The following is a 23,703-nucleotide window of genomic DNA, read 5'->3' on the forward strand; positions in this document are numbered from 1 at the left end:
CGCTGTCACCGAACCTGGCATCGAGTCCGCGCGGCCTTGCTCCGCTCCTCTGAGCATTACCAACGGCATGCCAACCGCCACCGGACGGCCGCCCCGAACTACAAAGTAGGTGACAAGGTCTGGCTGTCCACTAAAGACCTTCCACTGAGGACGGAGTCTAGAAAACTGTCTCAGAGATTCATTGGCCCGTTCGTAATTGAAGGGGTCATCAACCCGGTTGCGGTCCGATTGAAGTTACCTAGGTCCCTTCGTGTTCACCCCACTTTCCACGTGTCCCGTCTTAAACCGGTCCTCCTCAGCCCCCTCCTGCCCCCTCCCCCGCGACCCCCCCCACCACGGATCATTGACGGTGCTCCGGCTTACACAGTGCGTAGGATTCTGGACTCCAGACGCCGGGGCCGGGGAACCCAATACCTAGTGGATTGGGAGGGTTTTGGTCCAGAGGAGCGGTGCTGGATTCCCCGCCGCCAGATCCTGGACGCCGTCATGGTGAGGGACTACCATCGCCGTCGGCCAGACAGGCCTGGTGGGGTGTCTGGAGACACCCGTCGGAGAGGGGGTACTGTCAGGTCGCCACCCTCAGGAGGCGTCGGTGTGTTGGCACCAACCAGCACTCGAGGGGGCCGGACGTCAGCACGGAGGTGAGAGCAGGGCCCAGCTGCGTCTCATCCACAATCACCCACCTGTTGCTGCCTTCCAATCAGGGGAGGTATTTAGGAGCGGCCCCGAAGCCTCTTCCCCGCCGGATTGTTAGTCTTGTTTGTGAGTCAGACCGATAACTCAGGTCGAAGAACAGCAAGAAGTCAGAGGCCGCTGTTCTAAAACTAACCAGTGTCCTGTCTTCCTCTTTTCACCCAGGCACCTGAACGGGCCGCATGGCCCACGCACCTCCCCGGGAATCCCGCTCACTGTTTTTCCCCCACCTCTGGAATCCGGGACCGCCGTCACCACCCCGTCACCTCCTAGTCCGGTGCCTCCTTTTCACGAATAAAATACATGGTGACTAACAAATCTGCGTTTGGGTCTTTTCCAGTGGAGGCAATACGTGACAGAAAATGGCACTTGATTCAAATAAAAGGTTAATACATTTGCCATTAATTGTTGTTTGCTTGTTTATAATATCCATAATTAATTTAAACCTGATTTCCTTACAAGAAACAACAGGGATCTCGGAAACTTTGCCTGCACTGTCCAGTAAAGTTACAGAATCAATTTTCAAGTCACTGAATCGAATCGAATTGAATCGTTCTAAATTAACCCAGATCGTCCATGAATCGAATCGGCAACCATGAATCGCGATTCGAATCGAATCCTTGTTAAAATGAATCGTTACACCCCTAGTAGATGGTAAATCTAGTTTTTACCAAACACTCCAATTTAATCTTTTTTCTTGTTTGCCTTATCTTCACCACAGCTTCTCCCTTTGCCATTTATTTTCACAACTGTCATGTGGATCCCACATCTTCTCACAATTCATATCCTCTTTCTTCACAAGATGTAACAACAGTTGGGAATTCTTGGTGTATTATTTGTCGTCGCTCTAGTTTGTTTTATTTGCACCATGAGCAACCAACAAAAATGAACTCAATTTGTTCACAAGCTGCAAACACCATCAGTGTTGCATTCTTCTGTGAAACTAGTGGCTTTTCTTGCAGGCTAATGAACTCGCCCTTGTTCCATATTAAGAATGCCAGAAGAACCGGAATGCCGTTTTGGAAGCTAGGGTGCCAACTCGGGGAACTCTGGCGTGCCGTCTTGTGAGCAAAACGTCCAAGTCCAAAATGTCAAGCCACTCCTTCGACGCTGTCCCCATTGTTTTGTCCCTCGTCTGATCTTCTGCTTCCTGAGTCCTAATTAACTTTTATCTGGGTCTGCTTCCCTCACAAGCACTGGTCTCTGAGCTGTGAGCTGTGCTCAAGCTTGTGGGAACTGGAGCAGGAGCGCAACAATCTCAAGAGCGAGGCTGTGTGTGTGGGTGAGAGAAAGAGAGACAGAGAAACCGCCATATTCTATTTTCAGCCTGATGTTGTTGAAATTGCATTTATGAATTACACAATGGGCTTTCAATTGGTTTCATCTGCCTCTCGGGCAAAACCTCCCCATTCCAAACCCTTAAGAAACTGAACCACTTATGAATTCAATTGACAGAAATATTTAGGAGGGCATGAACGACAACTGTCATGGAGGTTTTTACAGAATGTATCAGCCGCAGCTCAACATGACCTGAAGGAATCGACGCACGTCAGCCGGGCCCAGACCAACAACATCACCCTGAATGTCACAAATAATCATTATTTTGATTAATAGAGTGTACATTGATTTCCACTGATTATATTGACATTCTCCTTGTCTTATTTAATCTCTCACACATTTGCTAGACTAGTCTGTGAAGTAGACAAGGACACGTTCTGATTGGCCAGCTGCAGTTAACTTTGAGTGTGTTGATTGTGAATCTGGAAGGTTAGTTGCAGAGAACAGAGAGAGTTTGTGATTTAGACTCCCATTTAGAGAGGTGATGACAACTTGGAGATCATCTGTGACTTTAAATCCCATGTACCAACCAATGTGGAAACAATTTATTTAGTTTTGCCTTTAAAACATTTGGATAAGGGCTGAACTTTGATTAGGCTAAAATTGAGGAAATTATTACTGTATATTTTAAAACTAATTTCAGAATCAACACTACATGAAGATCAATATGGTGAAATACATTTGGTTGACGGATTCAGTTCATACATGATTCAGCACATGAGCTCTGCTAACAATGTAGCTTTTTATAGCAAGCACTTTTGCAAGAACATTAAATAGTCACCCGACTAAGACGGTTTAAACATTAATCCAAACATGACCCCCCTGTGTCCTCGGTGCTATAAACCGTACTTGAGAGACAAACATAGTTCCTGCTTCAGCCGCAGGGAACGTGTACAGTACAGGTTATTGTTGTAGTTGCTCAATTGCACTTAAATAAACACGGCCTCCAGTGCACGGTGGGCTCTTCCGGGGGGAGATACACAGACCCATGTAGGTGAGGATCAGCACGCTATGGGAGGGCCACTGGTTTGTCGACTGGTGGTGGGTGGCTAACCATTTGGTTGTGAGGCCCAGATGCAACACATTGGTGCTGGTGGGAGCACAGACAACGGTGAGGCTCCAAGGCCGCGGGAGTACAACTCAAAGCAGCGGGAGACTTCGCAAGGTCAGCCTACAAAATGTTTTTATAAGGACAAGAGGAATAATGGGTAACTCCTGCCGCCTTGGAGAGAGATCTTTATTCTGAAGTATTTCTCTCTTTATCTTTCCTATCCACTTGGGGCAATATGGTGACCGGTGGGGAGGGAGGGCCTTAAAAAGGAGAAATGATAAAGCTCTGCGGCTCCCTGTTTTCAAACTCTTTAGTAAGGGCTGCTGCTTTCTGTGATTTCTTTTTAAACACAACCATCACATTTATTTGGTAAAAAAAGTTTAACTCGATTATTTTGGAGGAAAATCCCGGATGTGACCATGAAAAACTAATGTACATCAAATTGTATTAAAACAACAAAGGGAAAAACATTGGAGTGGTTCAGAAAAAGTTTTTTCAAGTTGTTCAACCTTGAGATGATTAAGAAGCGGTTATATAAAACCTCAATTATCTCACCCCAATCAATGTGGTATTGCTAAAAACACTCAAGCACCATAAAATAAACAGGACTGTTTTCAGTATTAAAACAGCTTAAGCCTATTTCTAATAAAAGGCCACAACTTCAGCTGGTGAAAAAGCAAATGTTTTGTGTTGTTAGTAAAACACTTAACATTAAGTAAACTACTGTGGTGGAAACATGGTTGGAGGTTGTGAGTTAAATTGTACATGATTCAATTTTAGGATTAATTTCCATGATTCACTTCTATTCAGGTTATTCTGAAACGCAGTATAATTGTATTTAACACAGTCATTGTGTGGTTAATTAGGTATTTGCAAATCTCTCATTAGCTGGTCAGAAAATAGCCAAATAGGACGTCCAGATTAACGCATCATTAACTTTTACTTGACTAGATTGAAGAGCAGATTCTTGAGAGCCGGGTTTTAGTGCAGAGGGCCGCTGTGCATTAGCAACACATGGTCGTACATACAAGGAGGTTAAGGGTTCAAATGTGGAAACAATGAAGTGGATTTTATTATCGTATTTATTTATGTCTTCTGGCTCGTTTATATTTGGGAAACACTGGGAGTTAATAGATGTTAAATTCACATTATACTCATCTGAATATGCCTTTCTCATACGTTACACAATCACATACACGCAAGTCCCAATATATAACTGCTGAGTGTCATTAACATTAAGAGGATTAATAGAGAATGGCACTGCAATGTAAAGAGATGGCCAGGAAATGGCCACACGGCCCCACCAGAGAAAGGTTAGAAGTTCAAATCCTCTGGAGAAGGAGTCACTCGGTTGACATGCATGGACGTGCCGATAGGCTGGAAGCTAAAGCGGCCTCGGGGCCACCGGTGCTGCATGACTGGACCTTTTCAGTGAGGCCCCACATCAAGAGGTGCGGTGAACAGAGGACACAACCAGAGGTCAGTTAGTTAACTGGGGTCATAAGATCAAAGGTGATGAGGCTTTTAAGTGTGTGTTTGTGTGTAGAATCTGCAAGTGTACGCTCCGTGTGCGTGTGTGTATCTGAGTGAGCCATGAAGAAAATGAGCTGTATGATGAAAGAACCTGTGTACAGGTGGAGGCTGAGGTTACAAGTTGAAATGGTGTGTGTGTGTGTGTGTGTGAGTGTGTGTGAGTGTGTGTAAGAGAGGGGGAGGGGGGGGGATTCACTGCATGACTGGATGTGTTTGCAGTAGGTTTCCTTATCAGAGAGCTGATGAAGGAGTTTTAACTTATTCAGGCTTGTAAACTCAGAGGTAATTGGACTACAGCTGAGTGAGCCAATACGCCAATAGAGAAAGAGAGCTAGCGTGTGGGAACGAAATGATTGTATACGACATACGTTTTACGTGTTAAAATGCGACCAACATTTGTTATAAAGTCAATACTCAGCAGTAATTTCAACTTAATTTGCAGAAAATCGGAAAAGACAATGTAAATGGATGCAAAGTTTCTCTAGATAGGATACAAGGAAAAGGACTTGGTGGTGGTAGTTTTCCTGTCATGTTTAACTAAAGTAGGATGCACACAATCGTTTAAGTCATTGCGTCAGTGCGTTATGTCATAATGGTTCAATTTTTGCAATTGCAAATTTGCAAATTTCTATTGCACTGTTGCATCTTGCTTTATATCGCCATATCTCCCCGAGTGTAAACATTGTTTTGTAATACTTTGAAAGTTTTCAGCATTTCCATACAGCGGTGCACAAATTAAGCATGCACATAAAACAGATGTTCAGGCCCTGTATGGGAAATGCTGTTATGTCACATGATTGCCCTTTCCCATCATGTGCCAAACTGCAGCTTAATCACCAACTGATGAGGACATTGCTTTCATTGTAATGGAGTTTCACATTATGGGTTTAAAGTTAATGAAATTGACATGGATTATTCGGGATCTATTGTGTGTCCAGATCCACATTTTGTGTAATGAAAACACACAGCAAAATAAATCCACGAGGGTTATGCAAACTGTATTGCATCAATACTGTAATTGGAGTGATATTTCATTTCTACAGAGACAGAACAAAGACTCCTTTTTACATCAGGTGTCTCACTGGACCCGGTGTGCTTGTCACAGAGCGGTAATATGGTGACATACTTTCTGAGCCACAGTCTCGGGTCATTTTAACAAGAAGGTATTCTACTCCTCCCTCACTCCCTCCCACTCCTGCCTTACACACACACACACTTACTAAACATAGATCCAGGAGAAATCTAAGACCGGTGTTCACTCTCTATAACTAATGACCCTGCCCCATTCACTGACTCTGTACCTGTTCGTCGCAACATTCTCCAACCTCCTCGAACCTTCTTCCGGGTGACTTTGCCAACTACTTTACCAAGAAAATAGCTGACATACGCTCCTCTTTCTCAAACCCACCTCCTACTTCTTGCGTCCCACTGACTTCACCTCGATCGCCCTCACTTTCCTCTTTCACCCCCCTGTCTCCTAACCAAATTCTGACCCTAGTAACCTCTGCCCGTCCGACCACCTGCCCTCTTGACCCCATTCCATCACATCTTCTACAATCTATCGCACCTGACCTTCTTTCTTTCCTCAACTGTCTCATCAACAATGCTCTGCTATCAGGCTGTTTTCCCAATTCTCTGAAGGAGGCAAGAGTTAACCCTCTCCTGAAGAAACCTACACTCAACCCTTCTGAAGAAAACAACTACAGACCTGTCTCTCTTCTTCCCTTTTTGTCCAAAACTCTTGAACGTGCGATCTTTAACCAACTCTCCTCCTATCTCCACCGTAACAACCTCCTTGACCCCCACCAGTCAGGCTTCAAGGCAGGCCATTCCACAGAGAATGCTCTCCTTGCTGTCTCAGAGCAATTCCACACTGCTAGAGCCGCCTCTCTCTCCTCTGTCCTCATCCTTCTGGACCTCTCTGCTGCATTTGACACAGTCAACCACCAGATCATTATTTCCTCCCTTCAGGAACTTGGTGTTTCAGGCTCTGCTCTCTCCCTTCTCTCGTCCTACCTTGATTGCGGCACCTACCGGGTAACCTGGCAAGGATCTGTGACAGAACCTTGTCCTCTTACTACTGGAGTTCCTCAGGGTTCCGTCCTGGGTCCCCTTCTCTTCTCGCTCTACACAAACTCTCTCGGCGCTGTCATTCGTTCGCATGGCTTCTCCTACCACAGCTCTGCCTGTCTAACTGACATCTCTCAGTGGATGTCCACCCACCATCTGAAAATCAACTCCAACAAGACTGAACTACTTCTCTTTCTGGGAAAAGATTCTCCGACCCAGGACCTGACAGTCAACTTTGGCAACTCTGTGCTAACGCCCACTTTAACCGCTAGGAACCTCGGCGTCAACGTCTACTGCGACAACACGATGCTGTAGATACTCGCTCTACAACTTCAGGAATACGTCCTCTTCTCACCCAGAAGGCAGGTCTCCCTGCTACCGCCATTCGACCTCTGCAGCTCATCCAGAATGCAGCAGCTCGACTGGTCTTTAACCTTCCGAAATACTCCCATACTACTCCACTCCTCCGCTCTCTTCACAAGCTACCGGTGGCCGCCCGCATCCAATTCAAAACATTGGTGCACACGTACCAAGCTGTGAATGGATCAGGTCCAGCTTACATCCAGGACATGGTCAAACCCTACATCCCGCACTCTCCGCTCTGCATCTGCAAAACTGCTCGTCCCTCCCTCACTGAGAGCAAAACACTCGACTAGATCACGACTTTTTGCTGTCCTTGCTCCGAAATGGTGGAACGAGCTCTCTGAAGACACCAGGACCGCAGAGAGCAAACTAAAGACACACCTCTTCAGACTCTACCGCGACTAAAGACTAACAAATTGTAGCACTTAAATTGTACTTATAACGCTATCTAGTAAATTGTAAATTGGCTTATTTGAGGAAATTGCACTTTCTTCTTTCTTGTTTCTTGTTCTTCTGAGTATGTACCCTATGGTTGAATGCACTTATTGTAAGTCGCTTTGGATAAAAGCGTCATTACAGGTCATTTAGCAGACGCTTTTATCCAAAGCGACTTACATTACACTTTAAACCCATGGCTTTTTCACATTTTGCCCAGGGAGCAATTAGGGGTTAGGTGTCTTACTCAGGGACACTTCGACATGGAACATGGGGAAACCTGGACTGGAACCACCAATCTTGTGCTTCCCAGCAAACCTTCTCCAACCCCTGCACCACGACGACCCAAAAATGACATGTAATGTAATGTAATGCAATGTAATGTTCTGTTTATTCTGATACACCAAACTGGTGATCCACCAAACACGGGCAACTGCAATCACAAATTCTTTTCAATCATACATATAGAGTCACAGAGTGTCTTTGGCGCAGCAAGGAGAAAAGAAGAAATAGTAGGTAGATTAAAAAAGAGGATGCAATGGGGGCGGAGATATACGACAAAAAGAGAGACAGGTCAGGGGGACAAAAAGTGAGAGGCTGTCATCTTGAGTCCTTGGAGATGATCTTTACAAGTTATTTCTCTGTCCCTTTTTCCAGGGCCATTGATCCCCGAGCTCACTCTGTGCAATCAGGTATGCTGGACAACCACTTTCCCCCCTCTGCACTAAACAAGTGACAACACTAAAGAATAGAGACTTGTGTCCCTGACAAACAAGTTCACAGAAAGACTTCTGAGTGTTTTTAACGCTGGGGGCGTATAGAAATAAAGGAGAGCCGTCACAAATAGTACGGATTCCATGTAAGACATACGAGTTTCTCCTGTAGATGTGAAGGAAGATGAAGGAAGAGGATTAAGGGTGAAAAAGGTGACACCGTGTGGATGTGCAAACTCTGACACACATCATCACATGAGCCCCATCTACAGCTAAAAACATACATACATGTATACACATAAACTCACAAACACATGCACACATAAACACACACATAAAGGCATGCACACATAAACAAACACACACACACACACACACACACACACACACACACACACACACACATAAAGGCTGGCACGCAGAGAGACTGTGGTGGAATCAGCATGTGCTTTAGACTGGGATGATTAATGTCATTGTGTGCACCAGTGAGCAGGTGAACCCGACCACAGCACAAACATTATCATAACCTGAAAGACCTAATTACTGCAGTGCACATCTGACAGACGCGTGTATGTGTGTGTGTGTGTGTGTGTGTGTGTGTGTGTGTGTGTGGGTGCAGGGGGGCAGTGAGGATACAAGATTTATGACCCTGCTATGGCACGTTGTGCGGCGTCCCCTTCATCCCTTTTGTGTCTTTCTCTATTCGGATGCAATTAGGAATATGATAATGGCCATATTATGTATTATAATAAGTGTGGTGTGCATGCAGAGTGCGCGTCGGTCTTCTCTGAACAGCTGAAGGAGGAGTTCTTTCAAGACACGGTTCTGAACGTGAGGAAAACCACAGCAACGTCCTGAATGGTAATGTGTCATACTCACGTTTGGAAAAAAAAAAACACTCCGCAAAGAATATTGAAATGTTTCATCCTTTCATCTGATCCCATCTGACCCATTTGCATACTAGTTTTGGTCATTTATGTTTACTGGTAATCATTTTATTAGCGAAATATATCTTGCCATGAGTAGTTTAAATAATGTTCAATCTATTCACGTTCCTCAGTTCAAGATGGATTTTGAAAACATCACAATGACATTGATTCAACTTAGCAGTAATTTTCAAATGAATGGCGCTTGAATGCATGATAATGGAACTCAATGCAACCTCTGAACATTAACCGTGAGCTCTGGCATTTAGCCAAGCAGGACTTTGGTGGCCGCCTGCTGCTCATAGCTATGGTTGACTAGCGCTCCTCCTGAATAGGGAAAAGGTTGCGTCTCGTACACTTAGTGAGTTTTCTGCATCCCTTTAGATTTTAATATGTTCACATTGGTTCAGTTTCTCAATTGAGCTTGGATACAAACAACTTTCAGTCCCAGAGACCTAATATTATAACACACCTTTAGCATTAGCGGTCAGTTTCCATAACATTTTTAATTTCATTTATCTGTCTAAAAGACCCTAGGGAACTCAGCAAAATGCCCCAAACCACATCCTAATGAAAACCAACTCTCACAATCTCCCCCCAGTTGGATCTAGTCATGCAGATTAGAGCTCAAAGATTATTTATTGAATCCTCTGCACCGATATATCACGCTACATTTTTATGCATTTCTTTGTTTTGTTGTAGGCCTCCATGGACGTACATTGGTTGTTCTCTAGTTATGCTCTATTTGCAAAGCGTGATACGTGCACCCATAAGACCACACCAACACAGTGAAAGTCAAAGACCATTCATCTTTGTAAACCAAACCATTCAATTTATATTCATTGGGAACAATTTTCTATCAAAGAAAGTTGTTTGGTCTGTGGCTCCGTTCATGTTGTATTCATTTACTGGAATCGGAAAAAAAAGATGCCATCACATATTTTGATACCCAGTCGGTTTGGCTCCACACACACACATTGTAAAATCATATAGGGAGTCCCGCAGCCCCCGTGTGAAGCAGAGGACATTTTCAATTTGGGACTGATTTCCAAGGCAGCTCCTTACACTGGTCTCTGATGGTGCAGGGTAATGGATGACACCGGATCAGACGCTGTACTGGATCAGTGTCAGAGCTTCTCAGGACACTAGGTTATGTCTGCCTGTTCCCCTCTTGCACTCCCTGTCATTCTGAAACCATTTCTCGCACTAAATCCGCCCTCGGGCCTCTGGACACCAGAGCAGAACAGGGGGGAGGAGAAAGGGAGGCACTGATGAGAGAGAAATAGAGAGTGAGGCCCAACAACAGAACGAGAAGCAAAGAGCCCTGAATGATGAAGACGGATATAATCAGAGACGGGTGGCAGACCGGTACCGGTCCGTGGGCCATTTGGTGCCGAGCTGCACAGAAATAATGAGTAGCTTTTATTTATTTGTTTTAATTTTTCTTTTAAGATGTTTTATTTCCAGACGCTTGTCTTGGTCACGTGATAATTACCACAAGCATCTTTGGAGAGCCTACAAATTAAAAAAATAATAAAAGATTAATTTAAGGTGTAGTATAAGGAGTCATACTTAAAACGCGGGTTTTGTCGCGTCAGGTAATTCTTGTCTAAGCGCCACACCTTGAAGACCGGCCCGTGAAATATTGTTCAACATGAAATTGGTCCGTGAGGCAAAAAAAGTCGGGGAGCTCTGGGTTAAAGGGCAGGAGGGGATAACTGCAAAACAATAATGAATAGGAAAGATACAAGATGAAATGCATTATGGAAAATATCCCTTTGAAATCCAGTAAATTCACAAAAAAACATCTATTAACAATCTATTAACCTAATAATAGAATAGAATGAAGTGCCACTTAAAACCGTAAACTCATGTTTAAGCGAGTACTAACATAAATTCTTGCTGAAATAATTCATCAACATTTAAGAGAAGCCTCATTGTTTTCTTGGAACTGCCGTTTATTGATGCGACTGACTACAGTCGGCAGCAGTAAAGTCGGCACAGTGATTTCAAACCGAAGGTCACAGATGAAACATACTGTTCACTGCCGTATGCGCCGTTCTTCTTCTTTAAGCGGCGTCAGTAATGACAAGTTGCAGAACGAATCATCACAGCTCTGCCATTAGGCCGCAGGAATACGAGTTCCTTTAAAAGAGTTATCTGTTATCATTTTAACACAACAAATCCAGTAGAAATATGGGATATTATGACGGTGCCTTAGTGAACTTAAGCTCAGGGACATCAAAGGCAGTGTTTATTTAGGCCGCTCCCCTGCCTGCACACCTTGTTAAGGTTTTTAGCGGTGCTGGACCCAGAGGGATTCCACAGACGTTTGATGTCTGGGTTGAGATGGAAAAGGAGATGCTGTTTAACAAACAGCCTGTAATAAGCAAGTGTTTACTAAACACTAAAAGCAATATGCAGTTACACATAAATGTAGGCCCGATGCCCATATCTACTGCGCGAGAATAGTATCCTTAGGAAGATAAACAGATTTATTGTGCATTTAGGCTTCATTATATCTAGGGTGCATATGGACACGTGTCTGCTGTAACTCTGTCATATGGCCTTTCTGCAGTTTAATATAATGGCAATTCAAAGGAACCTAGCATGTATACCGCCAAGGGTGTTGCTTTGGAATAGTTGCTGTATATGGGTTCCCAAATAATAAAAGCAATAATAAAACTGTCCATCTTTAAGAAATTATTGGGCCGATGTGATGGGGACTTGGTTATTGCTTGTAGACTAGAAGACTGTCCCTATTCATATGTAGAGTACTGTGAGCTGCTGATGCTTTGTTCCACATACAATTGTGATTATTAAATAATAAAGCATCATCATAGTAGAAAAAAGAAATTAACACAGATGCTGCAAAACCATATTTCACTGACTAACCCAAATACTTTTTTTTAAATTCCTCACATTTGGATTACTGCCTCTCCACCTTGTCGTTTGGGACGTGGGGTTTGGAATGACAATGACAATTTATTTATTTATTCCACAATTCTCCTCTTTACTGAATTGCAATTAGATGCAATAGAGGGAAATTACACTAAGCTCAAAAAAATGTTAAGCATATTTGTGCTGTAATATTATTAGTGCAATATCCTGCAAGCTGAGACGAGCTGGATGGAGGATACAAGCGATCCATTCTTTGTTCATTTCCCCAACAGTGTGAAAAACTCAGAAGTAGCAGTAGTACTAATAGTGGTAGTATTAGTAGCACGCAAAGCTCACATAGGCAACGATCGGCTTTCACATCAATGTTAATTGCTCTGATTCAGAGTATGTCACAGAAAAACAGTTGGAGCTGAGTGGTGTGTTAAACCAGTTAGCTAGATAGGTAAGAATTAAGGAGGCAGGATGTGAGAACGGCATAACGTGTGTTGTGTGTGTGTGTGTGTGTGTGTGTGCATGAGAGGTGTTAATGTTGAAGGGAGAAGAGAAAAAACAGAGAGATGGTTCGGCATTATCGGAAGGGTCGTGGCATCAGTTTAGGGTCAGACGGGTACATGGGTGTGCTTGAGTGGGACTGCGTGTTGCATCCGATATCCTGAAAGGTCACCAGTCTTCTCTTATAGTTCAGTAGAAAAGCCGACTACCGTCTTTGGCCGGCTGCCTCGCCGGCATACCGGCTAGCTCGCCGTTTGGCTGATTATTCACAGGGCTTAGATAACAGAGCACGGAAATATATCAGCGAAGCGTGCAATCATACAGTCAACAATTGCTAACACTATTTGCCAGACAGCCAGAGAGACGAGGCATGTAGGGAGGTGAGGTTGGGTGGCAATAAAGGAGCTTTGTTATAACCCAAAAGGTGGCTGCCAGAACAGAGAGAGTGAGGGGGAGAGAGGGGGGAGACTAAAAACAAGTAACTGTGGAAATGCTGACAGAGCGAATAGGATGGAAAGGAGGCAAGAAGAGATTAGGAGGCCAGGAAAGAGAGGATGAGTAAGTGATAGGTCAGCGTCATGACGAGAAAAAGGTGGGCGACAGAGAAGAGGAAGGGAGGCAGATGTAATTTACATATGCTAATTAGGCTCCGGTTTGGGTCACTTGCTCGTCATGTCAAAGCTCCCGTCAGCAGCCCGCCTATCCTCACCGGCATTTCATTTGTCTGTCTGTCTGTCTGCGGTCTTACGTCCCTCCTCTTTTTCCACATATTAGTTTCAGAGTAGGAATTTGTCTATGATTCTTTTTGGAGAAAAAAAGAGTCCCACGACTCTTATAATCATACGTCTTCCACACGGTGCACTTCCAATGCACCTCATGTGCTCTCTTCTTGTGATCCGTCTTAACTTCCTCATCTCCCCCTAAATTTTCTGTTTCATCCCCAGTTGCCCTTTTGTACCTTTCATTTGCTTCCTTCCCCGTCTGTCTTGTATCGCCATCGTTCTATATCTCTTTAATGATGTCAAACCTGCTCTACCAAGTTCACCTCATCCTTCCTCAGTAAAGAGCGTACAACTTCATTATGATAAGCTGGGTTCTTTCTCCCTCCTCTCTCCTACACCTTTGCCTTGTTTTTCTTCATCATTCACCTATTCATTTGGGTTCCTAAAATGCAACCCTTTCTATTTTCCCTGTCTGTATCTCCCCTCTCTTTTTCACTTCCATAAATAACATGATTTACTTATTATTTCTCTCCCTTTATACGTCTCATCTCTTCTCCACTTACCTGGAAACATCTCATCTAACTTCTCTCTTATTCCTTTCCTAGTGTGCCCTCATTTTCTTTTTTCCCACCCTGGCGTTTTTCCATTTTATTTTCTTGATCCCTGTTTTCATCCTCATCTTTACTTTCCTCTTCTCTGCCAGACCTCACAGTCTAAAAAAACCCAAAGCTATGCCAAGTACCAGGAATGCCAAAATACAGGCGGCTTTGGCCTAAACGCAAATGCACACAACACACACACACTGTTATATGCACACAAATGCACACGGTCACAACATGCATGAACACCCACTCGAGATGTGTGCACGTGCACGCAGATTCGCAGACTATAGATACGAGCGAACACACACACACCTCTAGCCGGCATGACCCGTTGCTGGTTTGTGAGCCATCTGTTCATTTCTTTCAGAGATCAAGCACACCTGACAGGGCTGAGGAGCTGCTAAGTCCATTTCACCGCTCACTGGACGCCACAATTGAGTCGACTGGATGGACGGATAAGTTGGAACAAAAACCTAACGCACCTCAAAGGGAATGGAAGATCTAGAACCACTGTTCCTGTCCGAAGCTCTCTGCTTCTCTGAGAATCACTAAACTGTATCTCTCGCGTCGCTGACATCTAACAAGATTCAATTCTGTGCTACCATAGAGCTCTGAGTTAATAGGAATTGGACTTTTGCCATGCTGAAGATATATTGTGGGCCCCGTGGCGTGCTCTGCGTATGCTTCAGCGGGACCACTATACGGTAGATTCCCTGGTTTGTGGATTCATCCAAAGCGTGAGCAGGAGATGCAAAGTGAGATTTCTATACTGCTTTTCCTGTTAGACCTGACGCATCAACTTTTATTCAAGGAAATGCTCTCACCTGTGGATGATTTCAGCAGGAGACGGGTAGGAAACGTGCAGGAAAACCAGAGCCGGGGAGGGAGGGAAAAAGACAGAGACACATTTTGTTAGATTAGAACTGTACTCTAAGATGAATCACAACTGATATGGTCTTCACATATATCTTCAAAACATGTCTCCATCAGGGTTAAAGACTCCATTCTGAAATAAAGATTTGACTGTGAATTCAATGCTGACATATTTTTGTTACGCTGACGTACTACGGCTGGAAATTCCAAACAATGTGGTATCCAACTGGACCATGAACGGGTCACAAATGTCAATCTGTGAAGGCTACATTAATTGCTATCAGCTTGCAGGGAGAAGGTGATGAGACACAGTGGTACTCGGATGCTTGCCCTGTCTGGCTGGTGTCAAACTCTTGAGACGTTTGATTTGTGAATACGTCTGAATTTGAGACTGAAGGAGAGAGAAAATGACTGGAAACAGAGAAATGATTTCCAGCGTCAGAATGCAGAGCAACAGACGGGGAAGAGGAGGAGGAAGAGAGAGAGAGAGAGAGAGATACATGGATACTTTAGTGTCTGAAGTGAGACAAATGGGCCATATATCCAAACCAGACACTCACACTGGACTGAGAAATTCACTTGCTTTTTCTCGCCCGTCTCCAGAATATTTATTTGCTTTTTCATCTCCTCAAAATATTTCACACTTAATGTCATTGCGCCCTCGCTCACGCCTCCCTCAGCATTTTCCGTCGCTCTTCTGCTTCAGCTTATTCATCCGCTCTACCTCTTCTGCTGCAGTGTCTCCGTCTCTGTCCCTGTCTGTCTTCCTGTACTGTCACTCTCTGTATCCCTCAGCTACTCATTCAAATAGTAATCTACACTTCGCTCTGAGAGTAGTATAGCGTTATTTACATTTCCCACAGGATACCACTGCTTATCGATTCTGGCCCTGCTCGCCGTATCATTACCCTGTGTGTGTGTGTGTGTCTGTGTGTGTGTGTGTGTGGGGGGGGGGGGGGGGGTGCCGCATAATTACCGCTTCTCAAGATGATTTCATCACTTTAGCAATTTTAAGATCCATCTGCTCGTGTGAGCTGATGAACGCTTTGCAAAAAGTGTGTGAAGTGCACTCCGAGAACAGTCCGAGCATTTAAGATGTACACACACTGTGCAATAGTGTGTGTGTCTGTACGCAACTGTTTATGCACACAACTGCTTTAATCCAAAGAAACTGTGCAACTGAATTGTGCTTTCATGTCCACGTGTCTGTGTGTGTGTGTGTGTGTGTGTGTGTGTGGACCAGAAACACTTGATCAACATTAGGCTATGAGCCCAGCGGGCGATTTGATCACAACTGCATTTACAGGCAGACACAAACATACTACATGTCGCCAAGACAACAACAACAACAACTGCAGTCAGGCTGCCTAAACATCTCACAGTCAGACCTGTGCGCTTCCTCTTAGCCATCTGTTTTAGAAAGTGAGAAGAGGGGAGAGAGAACAACTCTCCAAAGTAAATAAAACCGGTTACTGTTTTACAGATGAGTAATATAAAATGAACACACAAACAGTTGTCATGAACAGGGAAATAACTCTAGGGTTAATTACATTTTTATCGTGCCGTTGCTCATCCTTGCGGGTACAGCTGCAAAAAAGTAAGCTAGAATCACACAGAAAAAGCCTAATCACTCTTGGCATCACGTTAATAATCAGCACCTGATTGCTTCCTGGGTTTGGGAACCTTTGCAGCTGCCGTTGACCTATCAGGGTGGATTCTTGGCTCTAACGACTTCCTGTGGGAGTCAATGTGAGCAATGCAGCGAACGACAGCCAAACAAGAAAGCTGAAAGGCCTTTTGTTGTTCCTTAGGTCATTAAGCCCAATCACAGAGTTCCCTGGTATGGCCCATGCGTGACCTTCCACGTGTGTCAGGGGTATTCGTGAGCGTGTGCAGAATGAGAGAAAATGAATACATTCCTTTAACACAGACACACACACACACACACACACACACACGCACTGTAGATACAAAGGTAATTCATCTGTGAGGAATCTCGCGTGTTGGTGCCACTGTGTGAAAGCATGTGTTTTCTATGTGCAGTACGGAGCGGGTCAGGCGCCTGCCGACATCTCCTGTTGGTAACAGTTGGTTAATGTAAACCTACAAGCACAAACCTAGACACTGAGTTTACTCAGAGTTCAGGTTTAAGTAACGAATCTCTCATCTCGTCGCTAAACCTCAAAACTCAAAAAGTTAGTTCGGAGGAATGCTAACTAAGAATTATTTTAAACATTTAAATACTTTTAAAAATGTAAATACATGACACTATTTAGTAAAGTTAAAAATGACTAACAATTTTCTGAGATATGCTGAGATATCCTGACTAAAAAAGGTGGGACTACACTTCCCACAATGCAACTCAACACGAGTTTTACTTTTGACCCAGCCTGTTAAATGCCATTACCTATATTCAAATGCTCAAGCAGATGACATGACCCTTAACCAAACCTCCCCAGAGCAGAATAGAGAGTTTTTAACCTGTTAAATAATTCTCTGCGTTTGTCCCCGTGTTGCAGAAAGCCTTCTTCTTCCAACCCTGAACATAAAATGTCCAAAGAAAACGGTGACGTCAGCAGCTTGCTTCCCGGGTTAGTCCTGTAATGTTTGTGTGTGCGCGTGTGCTTTGGTGACATTAGAAAAGCTAAATTGTCCACTGTCACTCGATAAAGGGTGGAAATGGTCTGTAATTTTCTAAAGGCCTGGACTTGAGGCTGCGGCGGGGTGTGTATGCTGTTTGTGTGGCTGACTCTGTAAAAGTATTTTTCCGTGTGTGTGTGCATTTTTAAGTGGTCAACAATGCCTTGAAGCCGGAGAAGTGCCTCCATTATGGCATCGGATGGCTCCCACTGCACAATAACCATCAGGATGGGCGAGAGACGGGGGGAGAGGGAGCAGCGTGTAATGGAAGCCAGGTGTGTGGCTTTGTAAGAGTGAGGAAGACCCCCGCTGCTGTAACTGTGTTCTGTCTCTCACAGGTCAGGACTCGCGCGCGCACACACACACACACACACACACACATACTGTGGCCCGTTTGGTCAAAGAACTTTGACAAGAGACCACACAACCTTTCAACACCACACACACATTTCAACAACATCAGAGTAAATCATAACGTAGAGAAAGCCTTTACATCACACGCATACAAGACATATGCCAAACCACACACACACACACACACACACACACAGACACACACACACACGTTGCATAGTGCTGCCAGTTCCACCATGCCTTTCTCCAACAAGATAAATCCCTGGTTTCTTTTTTTAATAAATCCCTATTGTATGTCCGCAAACGCACTATAAAGCACATAATGTGCAGAAAGCGGCTTGGGCTACTAATCTATTCCTTTAATTATGAAACACATATTGAATAACCGAGTGTGAAAAAGTGTGTGTGATCGGTGAAAGTAACCATTAAGAGTGCACAGATCACTCATCAATCATTCACTCATACAGGCTGCTCCCAAAACAGCTGTCAGCCAGCCCATCTTTGCATGGACTGCATTTAAATACCAGATATTGTGTGTGTGTACGTGCGTGTGTGTGTGTGGCGAGAGAGAAAAAGAAAAAAAGGGCCTGAAGGCATCAAGTCAAAAAAGTGATAGCTGCCATTATCTGCCGTGGAAGAAGTCTCATCAATCATTTGGGACTTTCATCACTCATCATTGTTCATGTCTGTTCCTCCCACAACTCTTTTCATCAGGATCCTTCAGTCTCCACGATAACACTCCAAGCTTCTTCCTTTTGTCTCTCATTTCCTCCAAAAAGATTTGCCTCCACATCACCAGCTTCCAAGTCATAAATAGCACATCAGAATCAGACTTAAAACTAAAGGGGCATAGCAGACTATTCCTTGGACTTTACAGATGTTTAATTAAGTATGTTTCATCTGTGTTATTATAATTTGCTCCACACAGATGAAAAGGCAGGTTGCAACTAGAAAATGTTCAGCATTCCGTCACAAATGCCACAGGAAGGCGAGCAAGGTTTCTGTCGCCATTTAGGTGAAAAGGTTCAAAAGTTCAAGAGCTGTCTGCAGTCCGGTCTGCAGTCGAACTGCCCGTTTCCTCTGGCATTGCAGAGTGTATTTTAGAGTCTTATTAGCCATTAGAGTGCTGGACCTCATCTTCGAGGGAAGCTAACCAAGGTGATTAACAGTTTAAAGTCTCATTTAACACGCAGATATAACCCTGGTCATGGCACACTTCCACTCCCTCTGAGGCTGAGTGATATTGAGTTCACAGCCTGGCGTCTTAATAGATGTATTAATATAACCAATGGGGTTTTGAAAGCATGAAATTATCTGTGAGCAATGAATTAAAGCCATATTGATTGTCTGTGAGGCATTCTCTACACAGCAGACAATCTGGTGCACGCTTTGCCGACTGACTGATTGTAATGAGAAATGAGTGAACGTATGATTGGCTGGGTGGAATGATAGATGAAGACATGAAATACCTTCTTTAGCCAAAAAGCTTTTTGCCTGAAATTTCACATTTCACTATATATTTTTGCCAATCGCCAGAAGTAAAAACCAGCAAACTTGTGAAAACAAGCCCGATTGGAAAAATAACAGTAACTCCAAGGAGATGATTTGTTTTCTGTTCCACACAGCAAACCCCGGATTTCTTATTCTGTACGGCGGCACGTCCAGCTGTGCTACGACGACTGTGTCTGGTTTGAAAACATTTTACAGGAACAAGTTTGTGTTCCGCCTTCTTAGACAGACATTAAACAGATTCTTTCTGCATTAATGAGTTCTCTCTTTGGGAGTTGTATATGATTATAATTCAAGCCTCTTCTCAGGCAACAAGAAGAGACACACTGTCATGGTATAAGATCAGTTTATATCTACATGGGATGTTATTTTTAAGCCTTCTGTACAGGAACTCTAGCTTTCCTAAGAGATATTTTGCTACTTCTCCGGTGCAACATGAAACAATAAATCTCCAACTGTCAGACTCTGTGACAGCGGCGTAAAAAAAAAAAAATGTAATCTTTAAATGTTAAACTATCAAGGGTGCCGGTAGACTGTGGTGCAGACATAGAGGGATTCGTTGATGGAAATACCTCAGACACAAATGGAAAATAAATACTAGCAAACATGCATGTATACCAAAAGCGAAAGGAATTGATTTCTGCTTTTTCTCAGGTCACATCTCCTTTCAGGAATCCTCTCACATGTTTCTTTCCATCCCAGTTCCTTTAAAAGCTGTCACAAATATAATATATCTTGCCCTGAATCACTACTGCCAGCAGAGACCGATGCAAAAAAAGGAAAAAAGGTTAGGACAGAGGAAATGACGATGAGATAAAGAAAGTGTGTGTTGGTGAGAAATAAAGAGAGAAAAGCATCAACCAATCACACTTTTTATTGAAAAGGAAAAGTGATACATAAGCTCATAATTTCCCCCCTTGTGGGTCAGGATGAAGTCCTGACTATAATACAGCCATATCAAACTATTTCTAAATGATGTCAAATCCAAATGATCTGAAGAGAAGACGTTATCACCTTCTTCATTTTGATAGGCAATTCCAAACTAGTGAAGCAAAGTATTTCCATCAAAAGCACAGGAAGGCATGAAAGAATATATTCTTTGGGTTTTTTTAAATAGCACATTTAAACTGGCACTCCATTTGAAAAGTGGGTATATTGCTGAATATTTTTTGATATCTTGGTATCTTAAGTTATTTCCCTGACATAATGTCTTTTACAATTTTAATTAAAAAAATGTCTCCCTAATTTTGATTCAGGTTCCATTGTGAACAAGGTAACCTTGATTATACAATCTGCCTGCAAATTGCTCTCTTCACAATGAAAGGCTAAATGTGGATCGCAGACCGTCTCTCACTTCCTCTCATTTAACAAATTACATTTTCCCTCTGTGTTGGTTTCAGAGGATAAAAGCCGTATGAGTAGAGAGTTCGAACTTTTCATAGCAACTCACACACAAATGTTGTTAAGTTATACATTCATATGTTAAAACGTGTATCCACATAAGTACCTAACCATGCATAATATATACAAAACATAATATGCACACGGCACAAAAGTAAATGTGTTCTAACGGGATTTGTTCTGCTACATTTATGTCGGCACACAAACCACGTAGCTTCCCTCCCACCCAGCTCCACGTTACCTGAACAATGGCAAACATAAAGTTTTATTATTACCAATTTGTTTCATTGTGGTTTACATCTACTTCTCCGACATCGGTGCCTCCGTCTCTTTGTCAGATATGTGTCTACTCATTTACTTTCTATCATTCCATGAGAGGATTTAACCGAAGCGTTCCGATAGTAAATCTCCTCTTGAAACACAAGCTCTCGCCCTGTTTCCCCGCCATCCTCAGCGCCTGCATTTTTCGCTGTTGCCTGCCTGTCTGTCTGTCTGTCTGTCTGTCTCATGGGCGGACAGTCCACCTGTCCCCGGACCGTCACCCCGTCACTCTGCTAGTTGACCCCGCTCGGTCTCGCTACTGCTGGCCTAAGTTAAGCCTTTGTTTAACATTTGCACGGCAGGACGATCAAAAAACGTTTTCTCTCTGTCAGGAAACCAATGTAAATACACACAAGTCACACAAAAACATGCATGCCAGCACCCCGCACACACACACACACAAACCAGCCAGCAGTAGATTGACACAGTAACAAAGCAGGAACTCATAAACAAAGAGTCGGTTTGTTTGGACTAGCAGGGTGAAATGATGGACAGCCAATAAAGTGACTTCCACAGAAGGTGAAAGGTCAAGTGTTTTAGTGTTTTTTTCACTATGTATACACACACTTTTCAAGTGTGTGTATACATATATATATATATATATATATATATATATATATATATATATGCATGTATGTGTGTTCATCAGTTGTGGTGGTTGTCTTGAGTCAGTCACTCGTCAGAAATACCCTCAACTGCCCCCTATTCATTTTCACTTGATGGCTAAACACACACACAACCGCACACTCGTCACAAAAACATACACACTTACAAATGCAAGTTTAAAAAAACACACACAGCAAATGACATTCCGCTAAAACTATATACATGCACCCTAACACGTATTATAGACACTCATCCACTGATATGCTATATTTGGTGACTCAAGCAGAACTGCTGATTCAGAACATTGCACATATTTGTGGTATTTAACTACAAAATAGGCCCATCAAAACACACAGAAACATGTTTGAATGAACGTGTATCAGATATTGCTCCCTTTGTCCCCCTTTGCCTTTATTTTACAGGCACTTTTTTGCCTCTTCAACCCGACAGACGGTTCTGGGATTTAAAGTTACTTCCTGTACCCTCGTAGACTTTATGGATAACAAAAGCGAGTGGAAGCGTTTGAAGGGTATCACACATCAAAGAACATATGCAGACAGAAAAACACGTGAGGCTGGGGTCTCTGTGACATTCCCAACAGTGTTTTAGATTTCCAATAAGTTCAAATGCAGACAAAAAAAACACATCAGTATTTGATGAGTTCCCTCCCCCCCAAAAAGGGGGGAGAAAACAACAATGACAATGTGCGTTGCATCACCAAGGTTGTACAACCCGTCTCTGGTTGCGATGAAGACGAGGGAGGAGTTCAATCGAAGACAAAACTGCAGGGAGGAGGAATGAGGCGAGGGAAGCGAGGGCAAAGTAAAGAGACAAGGTGACGGGACGGGGGGACGGGGCAACGGGGGGGGGGAGGGGCACGAGCGTGATGTTGGAGGATGAGCGGCGTCCCTCGGTGACTCTCGCTCCTTCGCCTCCGCTGCCAGATTAAAGGCGGATGGAACAGAGCGATGGGAGGGAGGAACAGGAGCGCGGGGAGAAGGGGACGGGGGGAGGGGGGGTTGTGAGTAGGCCGGCACCCTGCTGTGAGCCCATCAATCATCGCGTACATAGACACAACCAGAGAAACACGCATGCGCACACACTTTGCTACGCCCGCCCCCCCCTCGGCCCCCCACTGCTAATGAGCTATTTACACAGAGAGTTGTTTGTGCTCATCCGTACAGCTCTGCCAGAACGCACACACACACACACACACACACACACACACATTGCTATACAAACGCACACACACACACACACATTGCTATACAAACGCACTCAAGGGAACACGCAGAGCAAAGTGTACTCAAAACTAAAAAAAAATACAAGATCAAGTCAAATGCACAAATAAACCACCATCACGACTCCAAGTTATAGTGTGAAATATGTATGTGTTCCATATAAGGAAATTATATGTATCTAGGCTGCAAATGTCATCTGTAAATGTACAAATTAACGCAGCCACCCGCACACACACACTTTTTAGTCTTTGTAGGCTGCATTCGAAGCGTATGCAGTTAGTCCGTTCTCCTGCGACAGACATAGATGGTGGAGTGAAATCCTCCTCCATGCTCCACCTGCTCACAGCTCCATTTGTTTAATTGGGGAGCATCTGGCCGATGGCTGTACTGTACACACGCACGCGCACACAGTCCCCACGCTCGCCACTGACTATAAAGTAGCCGCTGAAGAGCCGTTAGAGCAACGGTATGCTAATCTTCTTTTTTTATCTGCGTTTAGTACATATATCACCACCTCTTCATTTAACTATTTGCTGAAAACGTCTTCATGCAAACCTCTATACTATACTCACTCACACACATGCCAAAATATTGGAATGCACTTGATTGAGATGAAACAAGCTCAGGTTGTTTGCTCCTTTAATGATGCATGGCCAGTTAATGATAAACTTCATTGAGTATTACAGCTGCATTTAATGATAAGGTCAGCTGGGTGACCAAAGGAGGTTCAAGCACATTAAACAGGAACAAATCCACCCTCGAGCAGCATGTTTCAAATGCGATGTTACACTCATTAAAAGTACTTTTTCTAACGTTGCCCTAATTGTGTAAGTCAAACATGGAAATAATTATTGAATCTCCTAAATGGGTTGTCAATCTGCCTGCATTAAATGCACTATTTACACAAACATGCTGCACA

General features: G+C 43.7%; 1 protein-coding gene and 1 long non-coding RNA gene across 3 annotated transcripts in view; one reads left to right on the plus strand and one right to left on the minus strand.

Moving 5' to 3' along the window:
- Positions 1 to 23,703, minus strand: part of LOC120830846 (netrin receptor UNC5C) — a 147,326-nt gene that overhangs the window by 82,647 nt on the left and 40,976 nt on the right. The gene's annotated exons all lie outside the window — the stretch shown is intronic.
- Positions 648 to 1,011, plus strand: LOC144386375 (uncharacterized). The gene is made up of 2 exons (XR_013452087.1): positions 648 to 762; positions 859 to 1,011. It is a non-coding gene; the product is annotated as an uncharacterized LOC144386375 (long non-coding RNA).

This window comes from Gasterosteus aculeatus, chromosome 13, assembly GCF_964276395.1.
Source record: "Gasterosteus aculeatus chromosome 13, fGasAcu3.hap1.1, whole genome shotgun sequence".
Classification (NCBI taxonomy): domain Eukaryota; kingdom Metazoa; phylum Chordata; class Actinopteri; order Perciformes; family Gasterosteidae; genus Gasterosteus; species Gasterosteus aculeatus.